The 17,461-nt window shown below is 45.9% G+C and overlaps 2 protein-coding genes, 1 long non-coding RNA gene and 1 pseudogene across 9 annotated transcripts in view; 3 read left to right on the top strand and 1 right to left on the bottom strand.

Annotated features, from left to right (window-relative positions):
* Positions 1-11,176, bottom strand: part of ASH1L (ASH1 like histone lysine methyltransferase) — a 231,212-nt gene extending 220,036 nt beyond the window's left edge. For 4 of the 6 annotated variants that reach the window (XM_028828155.2, XM_077942335.1, XM_077942333.1 and 1 more), the window contains exons 1-2: positions 10,995-11,176; positions 10,382-10,518 (exon numbers count right to left, since the gene is read on the bottom strand). The gene's annotated coding sequence lies outside the window, so the exon portion shown is untranslated. Of the gene's footprint in view, positions 1-10,381 lie in introns of all 6 variants that reach the window. The other 2 variants (XM_077942316.1, XM_028828147.2) reach the window with 1 other exon arrangement.
* LOC144330961 (uncharacterized) lies at positions 207-1,806 on the top strand. Its single transcript, XR_013397696.1, has 2 exons — positions 207-874; positions 1,396-1,806. It is a non-coding gene; the product is annotated as an uncharacterized LOC144330961 (long non-coding RNA).
* LOC106996278 (uncharacterized) overlaps positions 10,528-17,461 on the top strand; it is a 45,710-nt pseudogene continuing 38,776 nt past the window's right edge. The window contains exon 1 of the transcript XR_013397640.1: positions 10,528-11,591. The product of XR_013397640.1 is annotated as an uncharacterized LOC106996278 (transcript). The remainder of the gene's footprint in view (positions 11,592-17,461) is intronic.
* The window catches only part of DAP3 (death associated protein 3), a 192,457-nt gene continuing 186,503 nt past the window's right edge, over positions 11,508-17,461 (top strand). The window contains exon 1 of the mRNA XM_077943971.1: positions 11,508-11,660. The gene's annotated coding sequence lies outside the window, so the exon portion shown is untranslated. The remainder of the gene's footprint in view (positions 11,661-17,461) is intronic.

Here is a 17,461-nt window from a genome sequence, read left to right as displayed (position 1 = left end):
TGCAACCTCTGCCACCCAGGTTCAAGCAATTCTACTGCCACACCCTCCTAAGTAGCTGGGACTACAGGCGTGTGCCACCACACCTGGCTAATTTTTATATTTTTAGTAGAGATCGCGTTTCACCATGTTGGCCAAGCTGGTCTCGAACTCCTGACCTTGTGATCTGCCCACCTCAGCCTCCCCAAGTGTGAGCCACTGCACCCGGCCCGAGTTTTTTGGTTTTTTTTTTTTCTTTTTTTTTTTTTAAGACGGAGTCTCACTTTGTTACCCAGGATGGAATGCAATGGCGTGATCTTGGCTCACTGCAAAACGTCTCCCGGGTTCATGCCATTCTCCCGCCTCAGCCTCCCAACTAGCTGGGACTACAGGTGCCCACCACCGCGCCCAGAAAATTTTTTTGTATTTTTTAGTAGAGATGGGGTTTCACCATGTTAGCCAGGATGGTCTCGATCTCCTGACCTTGTGATCCGCCCACCCTGGCCTCCCAAAGTGCTGGGATTACAGGCGTGAGCCACCGCATCCGGCAAATTTTTTTTTCTTTAGAGACAGGGTCTCACTGTCACACAGGCTGGAGTACAGTGGTGCGATTACAGTTTACTGCAGCCTTAATCTCCCAGGCTCAAGTGGTTCTCTCACCTCAGCCTCCCAAGTAGCTGGGACCACACTTGGCAACATTTTTTTTTTTAATTTATGTATTTATTTTTTGTTTTGGAGACGGAATTTCACTCTTGTTGCCCAGGCTGGAGTGCAATGGCACAATCTCGGCTCACTGAAACCTCTGCCTCTTGAGTTCAAGTGATTCTCCTGCCTCAGCCTTCCGAGCAGCTGGGATTAAAGGCATGTGCCCCCATGCCCAGCTAACTCTGTATTTTTAGTAGAGACGGGATTTCTCCATGTTGGTCAGGCTGGTCTCAAACACCCAACCTCAGGTGATCCACCTGTCTCGGCCTCCCAAAGCGCTGGGATTACAGGTGTGAGCCACCAAGCCCAGCCCGAACTTTTAATTTTTTTAGTAACCAGGTCTCCCTATGTTGCCTAGGCTGGTCTTAAACTCCTGGGCTCAAGCAATCCTCCTGCCTTGGCCTCCCACAGAGCTAGGATTACATCTGAGATTTAAAAAAAAAAAACTGTATGTCTTTTCCCTACATCTAAGCACAGAAATGGGTATAGTGGAAGCACTGGAAAAATGTTAGTCAGTGGAAGGAGGAATGAATGAATACAAAACAAATGAATGGCTTGTTAAAGTAAATTAAACTCAGCCAGGTGCAGTGGCTCACACCTATAATCGCAGCACTTTGGGAGGCTGAGGTGGGCGGATCACCTGAAGGTCAAGAGTTAGAGATCAGCCTGGCCAACATGGTGAAATCCCATCTCTACTAAAAACACAAAAATTAGGCAGGCGGGGTGGCATGCACCGGTAGTCCCAGCTACTCAGGAGGCTGTGAAACAGGAGAATCACTTGAACCCAGGAGGCAGAGGTTGTAGTGAGCTGAGATCATGCCACTACACTTCAGCTTTGGGGACAGAGTGAGACACTGTCTCAAAAAAAAAAAAAGAAAAAGGAATTAAGAGTCTGACCTACAGTTATTTGACTTTCTTCCTCTTAAACACACAGGCCGGTGCCGTGGCTCACGCCTCTAATGCCAGCAGCAGTTTGGGAGGCCGATGCGGGCGGATCACTTGAGGTCAAGAGTTCAAGATCAGCCTAGTCAACATGGTGAAACCCCGTCTCTACTAAAAATACAAAAGTTCGTTGGGCACGGTGGCTTCCACCTGTAGTCCCAGCTACTCAGGAGGCTGAGGCAGGAGAATCACTTGAACCAAGGAGGCAGAGGTTGCAGTGAGCCGAGATAGTGCCACTGCACTCCAGGTCTGGGTGACAGAGCGAGACTCTACCCCAAAAAAAAAAAAAAAAAAAAAAAAAAACTTAAATAAAATTAACTTAAATCTCTAACTCATTGTGGTTTAAAAAATGACTGCTCTTTTTCATTTGATCTTTTTCATCTAAACTTTAACTTCCAAACATGTGCTGTCATTTAGTTAGATGAAATCTCTACTTATGTGATATATGTATCCTCCAGTCTTTGAAGACCTTTATACTGTAATAATGTTTACCCAGTAATCATTAAACATGATTGATTCATGACCCCCACCCCCAAAATTTTCTCAAATGACAGCATTATCAGTGTCTTCTTTCAAAGACAATTTTTTAAATTCTCTCCATTCAACTCTCCTAAGTTTTTATCAGCAAATATTTAAACTCTGGAGTTTTTAATTTCAGAGTGCTGAATTTAAGAAACGTTGAGGAATGTGTCCTCCACTTTTAAAAAAATGTTATTTATACCAAGAAACCATGATATAGCTACCTTATAATCTAATACACTGTCTTCCTACAGTCTTAGGGCAAATAAAACTGAATGAGAAGAGTCAGATATGTTATCAAGTGTGGAAAAGAGATTGAACAAAATGTATAATCAGAAGATTAAGTCAAAGATTCATGACTTATTTACTGTGGGACTATAAGATATAACAAAAATGATGAAACTTTCACTACTGATGAAACTCACATGCATCTGAGTTATAACTATCAATCTTTTGCGGTAGGAGAGAATATATTTCTAAATTCTACTGTATTAGCAACCACTTAAAATCGTTACAGTCTCATTCATCTTCATAACTTAATTGTAAATGTACTTCCTTTTTCTATAATGTTTGTACTCACCGTGATAACCACACTGTGACATGGTTCACATTTCAGTATGCAACATATGCAATGGTATGGACTTTCAAATGTCCACAGAGAATGCCTACAATTAGAATTTCAAAGTTTAAAACAACGTGCATTTCATTCTCTTCAATAGCAAGTTGATTTTATCCCAATTTCAGCTACTGTTCAACATCACCAGGGCCATTTGATTTCTCTGTGATGACTGGATCCCACTGGAAAACCTAGGGACTAAGGCCAGGCACGATGGCTCATGCCTGTAATCCCAGCACTTTGGGAGGCCAAGGCGAGCAGGTCACCAGGTAAGGAGTTCGAGACCACCCTGGCCAACACAGTGAAATCCCGACTCTACTAAAAATACAAAAACTAGCCGGGCGTGGTGGCGCACGCCTGTAGAAGAGAGACTGAAGCAGAAGAATCACTTGAACCCAGGAGGTAGAGGTTGCAGTGAGCCAAGATCGTACCACTGTACTTCAGCCTGGGCAACAGAGCGAGACTCTGTCTCAAAAAAAAAAAAGAAAAGAGAAAAATGAAAATCTAGGAACTAAAAATAGAAAACATTTTTTAGCATCTTGTTGCTATGACTAAAAAATTGTTAAGAAACCCTTTATTTCTCTCTTGTACATTTGAAAAAAAGCTGATAAGCTATTCTGAATAACATAGGAACTGTTCTAAATGTTCAACGCAAACATCGAAAGCAATGATGTGAACTATTTACCTCATTTCTTCTTAACTGGCAAAGGGAATTCCCTATTGATAAGTAATATGAATTAGAAGTAGATGGTGTGAGTAGTTTAGTTCCAACTATGATCAGATACTTTAAAAGTTAATATAATGCCGGGCGCGGTGGCTCACGCCTGTAATCCCAGCACTTTGGGAGGCCGAGGCGGGCGGATCACAAGGTCAGGAGATCGAGACCACGGTGAAACCCCGTCTCTACTAAAAATTACAAAAAATTAGCCGGGCGCGGTTGTGGGCGCCTGTAGTCCCAGCTACTCGGGAGGCTGAGGCAGGAGAATGGCGTGAACCCGGGAGGCGGAGCTTGCAGTGAGCCGAGATCGCGCCACTGCACTCCAGCCTGGGCTGGGCGACAGAGCAAGACTCCGTCTCAAAAAAAAAAAAAAGTTAATATAAACCTAACCACGAAGAAGTAATTCCTCACTTAACAATGAAAAGAATGTAAACACTTAAGTATTTATGGATGAAATTACATAATAACTGGAAGATTTCCTTTAAAATAAGCAAGAAGGGAAGCAGGGACGGGGCTGGTAGATGTGGAAACAGTGTGGTAACTGTGTTGATAACTGTTGAAGCTGGATGTTGAGTACATGAAGGCTCATTATGCTATTCTCTTTATTTATATATATGTTTGCAATTTGCCACATTAAAGAAATAAAAAGCTGACCGGCCACAAAATGTGGCTCACATTTCTCAGCACTTTTGGAGGCCAAGGTGGGAGGACCACGTGAGCCCAAGAGTTCAAGACCATCCTGGGCAATATAGTAAGACTCCACCTGTACATAAAATTTAAAAATTAACCAGATGCGGTGGCATACACCTGTGGTCCCAAACACTGGAGTGGCTAAAGCAGGAGGATCATCTGAGCCTGGGAATTCCAGTATAGTCTGGGCAACACAGCCAGACCCCAGCTCTAAAAAATTAGAAATATATATATATATATATATATATTTTTTTTAAAGACAGAGTCTCACTCTGTCGCCCAGACTGGAGTGCAGTGGCGCGATCTCAGCTCACTGCAACCTCTGCTTCCCAGGTTCAACTGATTCTTCTGCCTCAGCCTCCCGAGTAGCTGGGACTACAGGCACAAGTCACCCATGCCTAATTTTTTATATTTTTAGTAGAGACGCGGTTTCACCATGTTAGCCAGGATGGTCTCGAACTCCTGACCTCATGATCCGCCCACCTCGACCTTCCAAAGTGCTGGGATTACAGGTGTGAGCCATGCGCCTGGCCAAAATATTTTTAAATGAACAAAATTGCCCAGGTGTGGTGGCTCATGCCTGTAATTCCAGCAATTTGGGAGTTTGAAGAGGGAGGACTGCTGAAGTTCGAGACCAGTGGGGGCAACACAGTGAGACTCCATCTCTACAAAAAAATTAAAAATTAGCCAGGTGTAGTGGCATGTGCCTATAATCCCAGTTACTTGGGACAACGGAAGGACTGCCTGAGCCCAAGAGGTAGAGCACACCATAAGTTATGCTCGTACCACGGGGACTCTAGCTCGGGTGACACAGTAAGACCCTGTTTCAAAAAAAAATCTTTTTTAGTTAGATGGAAAAAAGTATACAACCTTGGCATCAACTTGTGTCTGAGGGCAAATGACTAAAGACTATGAAAAGCAAATATAATACTACAATGAAAATTTCATAGATTTCCAAACATGAAAACTTAGATATTAGTGAAGAAAATACAACTCTGAAACAGCAATAAGATTATTGGTTAAATTTCTGTCATCACTAGAAGTCTTTTTTTTTTTTTTTTTTTGAGACAGAGTCTCGCTCTGTCACCCAGGTTGGAGTGCAGTGGAACAATCTTCGCTCACTGCAAGCTCTGCCTCCCGGGTTCACATCATTCTCCTGCCTCAGCCTCCTGAGAAGCTGGGACTACAGGCACCCACCACCACGCTCGGCTAATTTTTTTTTTTTTTTGTATTTTTAGTAGAGACGAGGTTTGTGTTAGCCAAGATGGTCTCAATCTCCTGACCTCGTGATCCACCCACCTCAGCCTCCCAAAGTGCTGGGATTATAGGCCACCACGCTCGGCCTAGAAGTCATTATTTTAAAATTAATTTTGATAAATATCACATTCTGCCAATTACAGGCCTGATGAGGCAGGCACTAAAAAAGCAATTTGTAAAACATGAAAGACTGTTATCAACTATGATGACAAGTAATAAGAAAATCTAGCCTCTTCGTATGAAAAAATATAAATGAAAAAACACTACTAAAACTAATTTTAAGGAAAATGATAACAGAAACTAGCAGCAACAAAACAAAAATGAACTAGTTGCATTTCCACCTCTTGTGGCACCCAGGTTTAAAATACTACATGCTGCTGAAAAGTCTGGCCTAAGCAGATCTCACAACAGATTATAGTGATGCTGTATACCACCTTTAAAAGACTCAGATCAATACACATAACTTAAATAGCAATACAAAGTTATTTTAAATGGAGACCACCACCACCACAATCTCACACACGGTAAGACTTCTCCACTGTGTGCTTCCACATTATCTTGGGCAGAAATGAAGGTGGCCAATTCAATATTAATAAAGCATGGAGGAAGACTCAGAATAAAGGCTTAAGTGGAATTGCTAATACTGTAAAGACACAGTACCTAGCAAGTTGTTAAGAAGTGATGTGCCAGGCGCGGTGGTTCACACCTGTAATCCCAAGCACTTTGGGAGGCCGAGGTGGGTGTATTACCAGAGGTCAGGAGTTTGAGACCAGCCTGACCAACATGGCAAAACCCCATCTCTACTAAAAATACAAAAAAAAAAATAGCCGGGCATGGTGGCACACGCCTGTAATCCCAGCTATTGGGGAGGCTGAGGCAGGAGAATCACTTGAACCCAGGAGGCGGAGGTTACAGCGAGCCGAGATCACGCTGTTGCACTCTAGCCTGGGAGACAAGAGCGAAACTCCGTCTCAAAAAATAAAAATAAAAAAAGTGATGTGCAGTATTCTATTTCAGAATACAACTCAAGAGTAGAACATGAAAATCCTTTCCCTTTTTTTAAATAGACAGTGTTTCGCACTATTGCCCAGGCTGGAGTGCAGTAGCACCACCATGGCTCACAGCAGCTTCCAACTCCTGGGTCAAGTAATTCCCCCGTCTCAGCCTCCAGAGTACCTAGGACTACAGGCATTCATGCTAATTTTTTATCTTTCTGTAGAAATGGGGTATTCCTGTGTTGCCCAGGCTGGTATCAAATGCCTGGGCACAAGTGATCCTCCTGGCTCAGCCTCCCAAAGCACTGGGATGATAGGGATAAGCCACTATGCCAGGCCCCAGGCCCCCTTTTTCTTTTTTTCTTTTTTCTTTTTTTTTTTTTTGAGACAGAGTCACTCTGTCGACTCACTGCAACCTCCACCTCAGGGATTCAAGAGATCCTCCTGCCTCGGCATCCCAACTAGCTGGGACTACCGGCACATGCCATCACACCTGGCTAATTTTTGTACTTTTAGTAGAGACAGGGTTTTGCCATGTTAGCCAGGCTGGTCACGAACTCCTGACCTCAGGTGATCCATCCTCTTCAGCATCCCAAAGTATTACAGGTGAAAGCCACCATGCCCAGAGACATAAAAACTTTTTTACATAAACGTACTGTAGAAATACATCCAAAAACAAGGTAAGGAATATAAATGTTTGCCTTCTTTTTAAACCAATAGTTCCTTTATACAAAAACACCAGAGGAGGCCGGGCGCAGTGGCTCACCCCTTTAATCCCTGCACTTTTGGAGGCCGAGGCGGGTGATTCACCTGAGGTCAGGAGTTCCAGACCAGCCTGACCAACATGGAGAAACCCCATCTCTACTTAAAATACAAAATTAGCAGGGCGTGGTGGCACATGCCTGTAATCCCAGCTACTCGGGAGGCTGAGGCAAGAGAGTCACTTGAACCTAGGAGGCAGATGTTGCAGTGAGCTGAGAGAGCACCATTGCACTCCAGCCTGTCAACAAGAACAAAACTCCATCTCAAAAAAAAAAAAAACACCAGATGATACAAAACGTATTTTTTTAAAGTACAAAGTTGTATACAGAGTGTAAACACTTAATGCTTATTCAAAGAGTAAGTAGTGGCAAAAATTCTTTGCAATTGGGTAACAAAATTTCAACTTCTAGGAATGTTTCCCTCTTCTATGTCGTTTTGAGACCCGCCACCATCAAACACTTCACAGACTCAACTGAATTAGCATCTCTTCAAGCACAGAGACCACATATTATTCATTTCTGTATCTCCTGCATAGGGCTAACTCAGTGTTTGTTATAACTAAGCTAAACTCCAAGATAGGAGCTTCAAATCACCTCAGGCCCAATCCAAAACTGAAAAAAGACAAACCTACTTCTCAGAGTTTAGGAACAAAAATATACCGACAAAGAACAAAGCCATAGATACTTTGTGCTACATTAGCTTCCCTTATCACCAAATTCAGAGTTGGTTACTAACACTGCAGAAATACATTTGTGACGATAAAAAGAATACATAAAAAACATGGATCCTAAAGTTCTGCTGTCAACATGTTCAACTACTATCACAGACTCCTTCACCTTAAACGCATACTAACATCCACACACCCCAACAAAGAAAATGAAAGGTTTTCAAATGAGACCTAAATATAAATTGGCTCTATTTCATTACACTTTAAGTTCCTAAAATCCTATGTATAAATCATGTGATTGTGCTTATGCTCATCTTCTAACTTGAGGGCCCAGTGTCTTTCATCAGATTCTCAGAAGGATAAATGACCCCCAAAAACTTTTTTTTTTTTTTTTTTTTTGAGACGGAGTCTTGCTCTGTAGCCCGGGCTGGAGTGCAGTGGCCGGATCTCAGCTCACTGCAAGCTCCGCCTCCCGGGTTTACGCCATTCTCCTGCCTCAGCCTCCGGAGTAGCTGGGACTACAGGCGCCCGCCACCTCGCCCGGCTAGTTTTTTTTTTTTTGTATTTTTAGTAGAGACGGGGGTTTCACCGTGTTAGCCAGGATGGTCTCGATCTCCTGACCTCGTGATCCGCCCGTCTCGGCCTCCCAAAGTGCTGGGATTACAGGCTTGAGCCACCGCGCCCGGCCCCAAAAACTTTTAAGAACCACTAATCTAGCCTATCAAGAAACATCCCATTTTCCAGAATACAGTTAAGTTGGCTTAGTTCATGCACTCTTCCCTCATATTCACAGAGGGGATTCTTACTATATGAAATCAATCTTTCAAAGGATTCCTTCAGCCCAGCCAAGAAGTTCCAACATCCACAGGTACATATATTAACAATCACCAGAACCCAAAAACCAGTTCTCTGATTTTAATTCCACACTGCTTCACTCAACTTAATATATGCCACTGTCAAAACAACTCCCCTCAGGTTGTACCCAGGCTATTTACAGAGATACCCTGATTATCCTCACCCCAAGGCATGGACGATTTATTGAACAGGCAGTCAACAAATACTTGTTGAATGAATGAAAAAGGATCCTTCCTCCCACAGATTTCAAGTTAAGCTGTCAGCACCCATGCAGCTGCTCTGGTAGAGGTTAAGCTGTGAAAGCCTTCTCTCCCTCACACATACAACCTCAAGTGTCAGAAATGCTCTGCTTCCCCCATAAACAAAATAATATAGCCATGGATATGCATTTCATACAGGTCAGACCGGGCAAGGACATCTACTTTCCACATACATATCTGACACAATCGGTCTCCTCCAAATACAATCCAACCAGTCATATGTGCTCCTATCTTTCCAACATACTCAGATTTGCCGACAAAGACTTCCTGAGGCACCATGGTATGCTGAATATACTGCTGCAGCAGTAGTGAAAATATGGGAGTTACAGTCTCAACTTTGTCACCAATTTAATATGCGGCCTTGGAGAAGTTCTCTCCTTACGCCTAAATTAACTATTTTGTAAAATGGAAGAAAGCATCCTACCATTTTCACAGAGATTTAGTATCACAAAGAAATTGAAAGCGCTTTCTTATTGTATTTGTAAACTATTACTATAAACCCGCGACAACAAATAAGGCCACCCATTCTTTACAGCTTTGTAGCAATGATTCTGTTAAAGATATTTTGGGCCTTCACATTTACACAACTCACTCTAACCAAAGGCACAAACTATTAAGACCACAACTGGCTATGCTAAGTTTCTCCCCTCCATGACCTCACAGACACATGCTGTATAGAACACTACCATTGCCACTCTTTCCCAACAAGTAACTAGGGGCTCCCAATCCCTAAAATACACACACATATCAACCTGCAAGGAACCTCCCAACATTTATTCAAGAAATAAGCTAACTTATAACGGGAACTCCATTACACTTACACAAATCAAGGCAAACTCTTCCGGAAACACTTTCCATCCTCGCATACACACACCAACACAGCCGCTACACATCAACAGACCATCTGTCTTCTAGACCAAAAACACCTCTTTCCATGTACAAACTAATCAGTGACATTTATTAAACTTACAACACTGAGATCATCCTGCCGTTCCTACATACCGTTCAACGCGGCAGGGACACCACAGACCTTGTCACACAGGTAAACTCCCCTCTCAAGATCGTGTCCCCGACCACTCTTATCCCTTAATTAAACACACACAAACTGGACTATGGGGGAGGCTCCGATCATGCCTACAAACACAAACTAACCTGTCAGGGGCACAGACGACTCCGCCTCCACTCGCTTACTTTCCAGCCCCCTCCGGGAGTCCGCCTGTCAGGGACACCCCTTCACCCCGCCTGGAGGGACTTCCCGGTAGGCTCAGGATCCCCCTCCCTGCTCTCCCCTCCCCCATCTTCACCACTGCTCTCCCGGAGGTCCAGGTCCGGGAGATGACAGTGGCTCCCAGGAAGCCCAGGATTCAATCGCTGAGAGAGTGCTTAGGCCCGAAGGCCTGCCCAAATCGTTCTACTCACCGTGTCGGAGGCCGAGGCCGAGAGCGACGAGAGTGCAGGGAAGTGGGGAAGAGGGGGTGGCCGCCAGGCTCCTCCGCTTCCCTGGGTCCACGGCGGATCCCTCCCGCTTGTCAGGAGGCGGCCAGCGGGTAAGCTGACTGGCGGAAATGCGAGAGAGGAGAAGGGAAAGGTGGAGGCTAAAGGGGGCAAACTGAGGGGAGGCGGGTCCCGCAACCGAGACTAGGATCGTCTCCCCTCCGCAAAGCGAACCCAAAATGGCGGCGGGAGCGGCGGCGGCGGCGGCAGCAGAGTGGCGGCGGTGGCGGCGGCTGCTCCTCCAGAGGGGAGGGAGCGAAGGGCGCCTAGCGCCCCCCCAACCTCCCACTCCTCCCTCTTCGCGTTCTTCCCCACCGTCCCCCGCTCCGCCCGACTCCGGCCGCGTAGCGCGCACGCCCGCCCGCAAGCGTACGAGTGTCTACGGGCTAGTCGCTGGCTGCTCCCACCAACCACCACCTTCGGCCGCCCAGCGCGCCAGCCAGCCCGTACGCGCTCACCCACGGGAACCTCCTCGCCCAGTCCCCCACTCCCCCTCAGGCCCTGTCAAGCCGGCTCCGGCGCAGGCCCTCACGCGTACCTTAAGCGGCGCGAGCCCAAGCCTCCTCCTCCTCCACCTCCTCCACCTCCTCTTCTCTCCTCCCCCCTTCCCCGCCCCCACGGCCACCAACCGCCGCCACGGCCGCCGCCGCCGCCGCCGCCGCCGCCGCCGCCGCCGCCGCCGCCGCCGCCGCCACCGCCGCCGCCAGCCCCCCCAACCCTCCACCCCTCGCGCGTGCGCCTCCCACAATCCCCCCCGCGGGACTGTTCCATTCCTGTCGGCTGCAAGGGCAGGAGAGGAAGGGACGGGAAGAGCGGGTCGGGGCTTGACGTTTGACTGGAATTGCCAGAGTGGCGGCCCGAGCCCCACGACAACCTACCTCCCTAGGCTCGTTGCCGCGGCGCTGCGGCTCGCCTCCCCCTGCTCCTCCTCCTGCTCGAGACCGCGGAGAGCGGATCGAGGGCTGCCTAGCGCCCCTCTGCCGGCCGGTGGTTGGAGGCCGCGGCGGCTGCGCGTTGAGTCGTTTCCTGCCGGATGACCTGAGCCTACTTCGCAGTCGCAGGACGAGTGCTTTGGAGCCGGTCGCAGGCGGTGTGTGCCGGTCGCCTAGCCAGGAGAACTGGTCCTCGACTCACGGTGAGGGAATGGACCGACACGGGGGTTGTACCGCTGAGGAAAAGGAGCGGGACTCCGGACCTCCAGGAGGTAGGGAGTGAGGCCAGTAGGACCGGCGCACCTCCGGGGGGATTCCTTCCGGACGCTGAGTTGCCAACCTGAGACCCGAGGAAGATCGGCATGATGGTCTGCTTTTTGTTGTTGTTAACCTGCCTCGGATTTCTCGAAGTTCACACCACTGTCCATATGCGATGATGTTTGTTTGCCCTTGACGCACTTAACTCATGGATGGTACTTCTTCAGCCTCGTTAGGCAGGCTGATGATAGAGGATGAAGAAACCATGTGTTTCTCATTCAGTTCTGGACTCAGTCTCCGTTTTCTTCCTTCAGCAAGTTATTTTTCTTAGTTCCTTATCAAAAAGTGTACATAAAAATTAGGCAACTCCAAACATGCCTCCAGGGTTGATGTGTGAAATAATAATATAATATATTAAAATGGAATTAGGTCCTAGGCATAGGGCAAGTGCAGAATATTGCCGTGTTGTCATTTACAGTTGTTGATATCGATAAGGTTTGTGGGTGTAATTGGTAGTGTTCTGTCCCTCCAAGTCGTTAATAAAACAAAGCAAACATAGACCTGTTAGGTTTCTGTGGCTACTGAATATTTGTTTCTCAAAACACTTGACTGATATTTGGTAATTGAATGCAGCAGAAATACAGACGATTAAAGTCCACAAATAATTCTAAAGTTTACTTGATCTAGTAGTTTTTACCTTTACCCAAAGGGTAAAGCAGAATAAATTACCGGAAGGATCTACTTGGATTTCCCTTTCTTTCACATTTGTGGACTCCTGGGGATACAGGAAATAATTCAAAAATGACTGTTCAAAAGCCCATGCAAGGCCAGGCGCGGTGGCTAACGCTTGTAATCCCAGCGCTTTGGGAGGCCGGGGTGGGCGGATGACCTGAGGTCAGGAATTCGAGACCAGCCTGGCCAACATGGCGAAATCCCGTCTCTACTAAAAATACAAAAATTAGCCAGGCATGGTGGCAGGCGCCTGTAATCCCAGCTACTGAGGAGGCCGAGGCAGGAGAATCGCTTGAACCCGGGAAGCGGAGGTTGCAGTAAGCCGAGATTGTGCCATTGCCCTCCAGCCTAAGCAACAAGAGTGAAACTCCCTCTGAGGAAAAAAAAAAAGCCTTTGCACCCTCCAAAATTCAAGTAGACAGTCCCAAATTTCCCCTTTAGGATATGTGGACTAAGTGTTGTTTACTTGTTTTGTTTATTTAAGGTAAAGAGGAAAGCAGCCTTAATTACCTCATTGTATGTTTTCTTAACCAAGTCCCACACTTTCACGGAGCCCACTTGTTTACCAATCTTTTGTAGTTGCGTACGTGCAAGTATATTATGCTACCAACAACTTTTTTTATTTGAGAGCAGGGACTATGTCTACTACTTAATTTACATAAAGCATCACAGGCTAGTGCAAAGCAAGTCACAGAAATATTCAAATGAGGCTGGGCATGGTGGCTTACGCCTGTAATCCCAGCACTTTGGGAGGCCAAGGTGGGTGGATCACGAGGTCACAAGTTCAAGACCAGCCTAGCCAACATAGTGAAACCCTGTCTACTAAAATTACAAAAAATTAGCCGGGTGTGGTGGCGGGCACCTGTAATCCCAGCTACTCGGGAGGCTGAGGCAGGAGAATCGCTTGAACCCGGGAGGCGGAGGTTGCAGTGAGTGGAGATTGCACCACTGCATTCTATCCTGGGCAACAATGCGAGACTGTCTTAAAAAGAAAAAAAAAAATCCAAAAAAAATTAGGTGGGCATGGTGGAGCACCTGTAGTCCCAGCTACTTGGTAGGCTGAGGCAGTAGAGTCGCTTGAACCTAGGAGGGAGAGGTTGCAGTGAGTCAAGATCACGTCTTTGCAGGCCAGCCTGGGCGACAAGAGCGAAACTCCGTCTCAAAAAAAAAAAAAGAAAAGAAAAGAAATATTGAAATGAATGTCAGATACTTAAAAATACCAAAAGAGAAAGGCAATTAGCATTTGTGGACTACCATGCCAGGGGAATGCGTATTCCTGTTTAATCCTTACTATAAACAACACTTTGAGATAGATAATCTTACCCTCATTTTACAGAAGAGAAGCCTGAGGCCCAGAGAAGTCCAGTAACAATCTTTAGTTTGCCTGTCTCTTAAAAGCATTACTTTTTTCACTACACCACATTTTCTTCAAAGTAAAATTTCTCATCAGCAGCATAATTGCTGTGCTTCAAAGAAAAAAAAATGCCTTTAATGGAATTTCACTACACCAGTGTATAGGGAGAGTTACTTACATATGGTCTCTGTGTTAAAGTAACTTTCAGTAACTATAATGATCAATGAATTATCAACTACATATAAGCAAATGAGATAGGATTCTGTTTTTTCATATATGCCCCAGAGGCAACTAGAGACTAAAATATATTAAGTGCTCAATGAAATAACCTCACTGAATGAACAAACCCTGAATTATTTGAACCAATGAAGTTAGAATAATGGTTTCCCCAAGGATATCCACTTCTTAATCCCTGAAACCTATAAATATGATATGTTACATGACAAGGGAAAAATCAGGATGCAGAGAGAATTAAGGTTGCTAGTCAGCTGACATTAAACTAAGGAGATTATCCAGGAACGAGCGCTCTGCAATGGCCCTCTTCAGTTTTACTTCTGTAGCTGCCCATGCTTGTGCTCATTTTCAGACAGTAGCTGAAAAGCATGTAAGCTGCTAGCACCATAGAAATCCGTCGAAGCTCCCTTTCTTCAAATTGGATACTTGTCGTAATACCTGTAGTAACCTCTTTGAATGCTCCAACAGTGCCTTCTTGTGTGAGATCACGCATTAATATTTAGTTTGGCAGTTCCGCTAGTTTGACATCCAGGAGTTTCTTCTCCCTCACTGGTACAGCCAACTCCATCTTGGGGTCCTGGTCTGATATAAACTTTTAAAATGAGGTTTCAGGCTGGGCGCAGTGGCTCATGCCTATAATCCCAACACTTTGGGCAATTAAGGCAGGAGGATTACTTGAGGCCAGGAGTTCAAGACCAGCCTGGTCAACATAGCAAGACCCCATCTCTACAAAAACTAAGAAAAATTAGCCAGGCCATGGTGGCATGTCCAGGAGTTTGAGGCTGCCATGAGCCATGATCACACACCACTGCACTCCAGCCTGGGCAAGCGAGCGAAACCCTGTCTCTAAAATGTAAAACAAAATAAAGTTAATTTTTTTTTTTTTAACTCTTGAGACAGAGTTTTGCTCTTGTTACCCAGGCTGGAGTGCAGTGGTGTGGCTCACCGCAACCTCTGCCTCCCGGGTTCAAGCAGTTCTCCCGCCTCAGCCTCCTGAGTAGTTGGGACTACAGGCGTGTGTCACCATGCCCATCTAATTTGGCTAATTTTTGTATTTTTAATAGAGATAGGGTTTCGCTACATTGGCCAGGCTGGTCTCGAACTGCTGGCCTTAGGTGATCCACCTGCCTCAGCCTCCCAAATTCCTGGGGTTATAGACATGAGCCACCGTGCCTGGCCAAGAGTCTTTAAAAATATTGACTAGGTGTGGCGGCTCATGCCTGTAACCCCACACTTTGGTGGGCCAAGGCAGGTGGATCACCTGAGGCCAGGAGTTTGAGACCAGCCTGGCCAACATGATGAAACCCCGTATCAACTAAAAATACAAAAAAATTAGCTGGGCGTGGTGGCGGGCGCATGTAATCCCACCTTACTTTGGAAGGCTGAGGCAGGAGCATCACTTGAACGCAGGAGTTGGAGGTTACAGTGAGCTGAGATTGCGCCATTGTACTCCAGCCTGGGCAATAAGAACGAAACCCTGTCTAAAAAAATAAAATAAATTATTTATCTTTTATTTTACTTTATTATTATTATTATTTGAGATGGAGTCTCACTATTGCCCAGGCTGGAGTGTAGTGCCATGATCTGGGCTCACTGCAACCTCCGTCTCTTGGGTACAAGCGATTCTCCTGCCTCATCCTCCCAAGTAGCTGGGATTACAGGTGCCTGCCACCATGCCTGGCTAAATCTTTGTATTTTTAGTAGAGATGGAGTCTCACTGTGTTGGCCAGGCTGGTCTTGAACTCCTGACATCCTCAAATGATCCACCCGCCTTGGCCTCCCAAAATGCTGGGATAACAGGCGTGCGCTACTGCCCCTGGCCTTTTTTTTTTTTTTTTTTGTGGGGAAGTCTCACTCTGTTACCCAGGCTAGAATGCAGTGGCGCAATCTTGGCTCACTGCAACCTGCACCTCCTGGGTTCAAGTGATTCTCCTCCTGCCTCAGCCTCCTGAGTAGCTGAGATTCCAGGCACCCACCACCATGCCTAGCTAAGTTTTGTGTTTTAGTAGAGCCGGGGTTTCAGCATGTTGGTCAGGCTGGTGTTGAACTCCTGACCTCAAATGTTCCACCCGCCTCGGCCTCCCAAGGGTTTTTTGTTTATTTATATTTTTATTTACTTATTTATTTATTTTGAGACAGAGTCTCGCTCTGTTGCCCGGGCTGCAATGCAGTGGCGCATTCTTGGCTCACTGCAAGCTCTGCCTCCCGGGTTCAAGCCATTCTCCTGCCTCAGCCTTCCGAGTAGCTGGGACTACAGGTGCCTGCCATCACGTATGGCTAATTTTTTGTATTTTTAGTGGAGACGGGATTTCACTGTGTTAGCCAGGATGGTCTCCATCTCCTGACCTCATGATTTGCCTGTCTCTGCCTCCCAAAGGCTGGGATTACAGGCGTGAGCCACCATGCCCGGCCTTTTTTTTTTCTTTTTTTTTTTTTTTGAGACACATTCTCGCACTGTCACCCAGGCTGGAGTGCAATGGCGCAATCTCGGCTCACTGCAACCTCCCCCTCCCGGGTTCAGGCAATTCTACTGCCTCAGCCTCCCGAGTAGCTGGGATTACAGGTGCCCGCCACCATGCCTGACTAATTTTTTTTATTTTTAGTAGAGTGAGGATTTCACTATGTTGGCCAGGCTGGTCTTGAACTCCTGACCTTATGATCCGCCCGCCTTGGTCTCCCAAAGTGCTGGGATTACAGGCGTGATCCACTGCGCCTGGCCAGTTTTTTGTTGTTTGTTTTTTGTTTTTTACAAAAATGGGAACAGAAATTTTTTGGATTTGAGATTCTGTTGGATTTTGGAATATTTGTGTTATACCTGCTGTTTGAACATCTCAAATTTGAAAATCTGAAACCTTGGCCGGGCGTGGTGGCTCAAGCCTGTAATCCCAGCATTTTGGGAGGCCGAGACGGGCAGATCACAAGGTCAGGAGATCGAGACCATCCTGGCTAACACGGTGAAACCCCGTCTCTACTAAAAAAATACAAAAAACTAGCCGGGCGAGGTGGCGAGCGCCTGTAGTCCCAGCTACTCGGGAGGCTGAAGCAGGAGAATGGCGTAAACCCGGGAGGCGGAGCTTGCAGTGAGCTGAGATCCTGCCACTGCACTCCAGCCTGGGCGACAGAGCAAGACTCCGTCTCAAAAAAAAAAAAAAAAAGAAAAGAAAATCTGAAACCTTAAGTGTTAACATGAACACCTTAATAAAGTTTGGACAGTATTTCTTTCATAAACAATATTATTGATATTGCTAACTATTAATGTTAGAAATGAAAGTCGAGAAAGGTAATTACCTGCAACATTAGCACCCAGAAATACCCAATTGCGTTGGTATTTGTTTTCTTTTAAGTTTTCATTTTTATGCGTCTCCACCTCAGAACCATAATCTAAATTTACAGTTAAATTCATAACAATACCTCAGTGGTGTACCATTGAGTCCTAAAATTCTAGAATGTTAATCCCAGTCGTGTGTGTACACTAACATACCTTTTGTGAAGTCT

Source organism: Macaca mulatta, chromosome 1 (genome assembly GCF_049350105.2).
Source record: "Macaca mulatta isolate MMU2019108-1 chromosome 1, T2T-MMU8v2.0, whole genome shotgun sequence".
Taxonomy (NCBI): domain Eukaryota; kingdom Metazoa; phylum Chordata; class Mammalia; order Primates; family Cercopithecidae; genus Macaca; species Macaca mulatta.
Note: the sequence above shows the minus strand (reverse complement) of the source record. Positions and strands in the feature narration are given on the sequence as shown.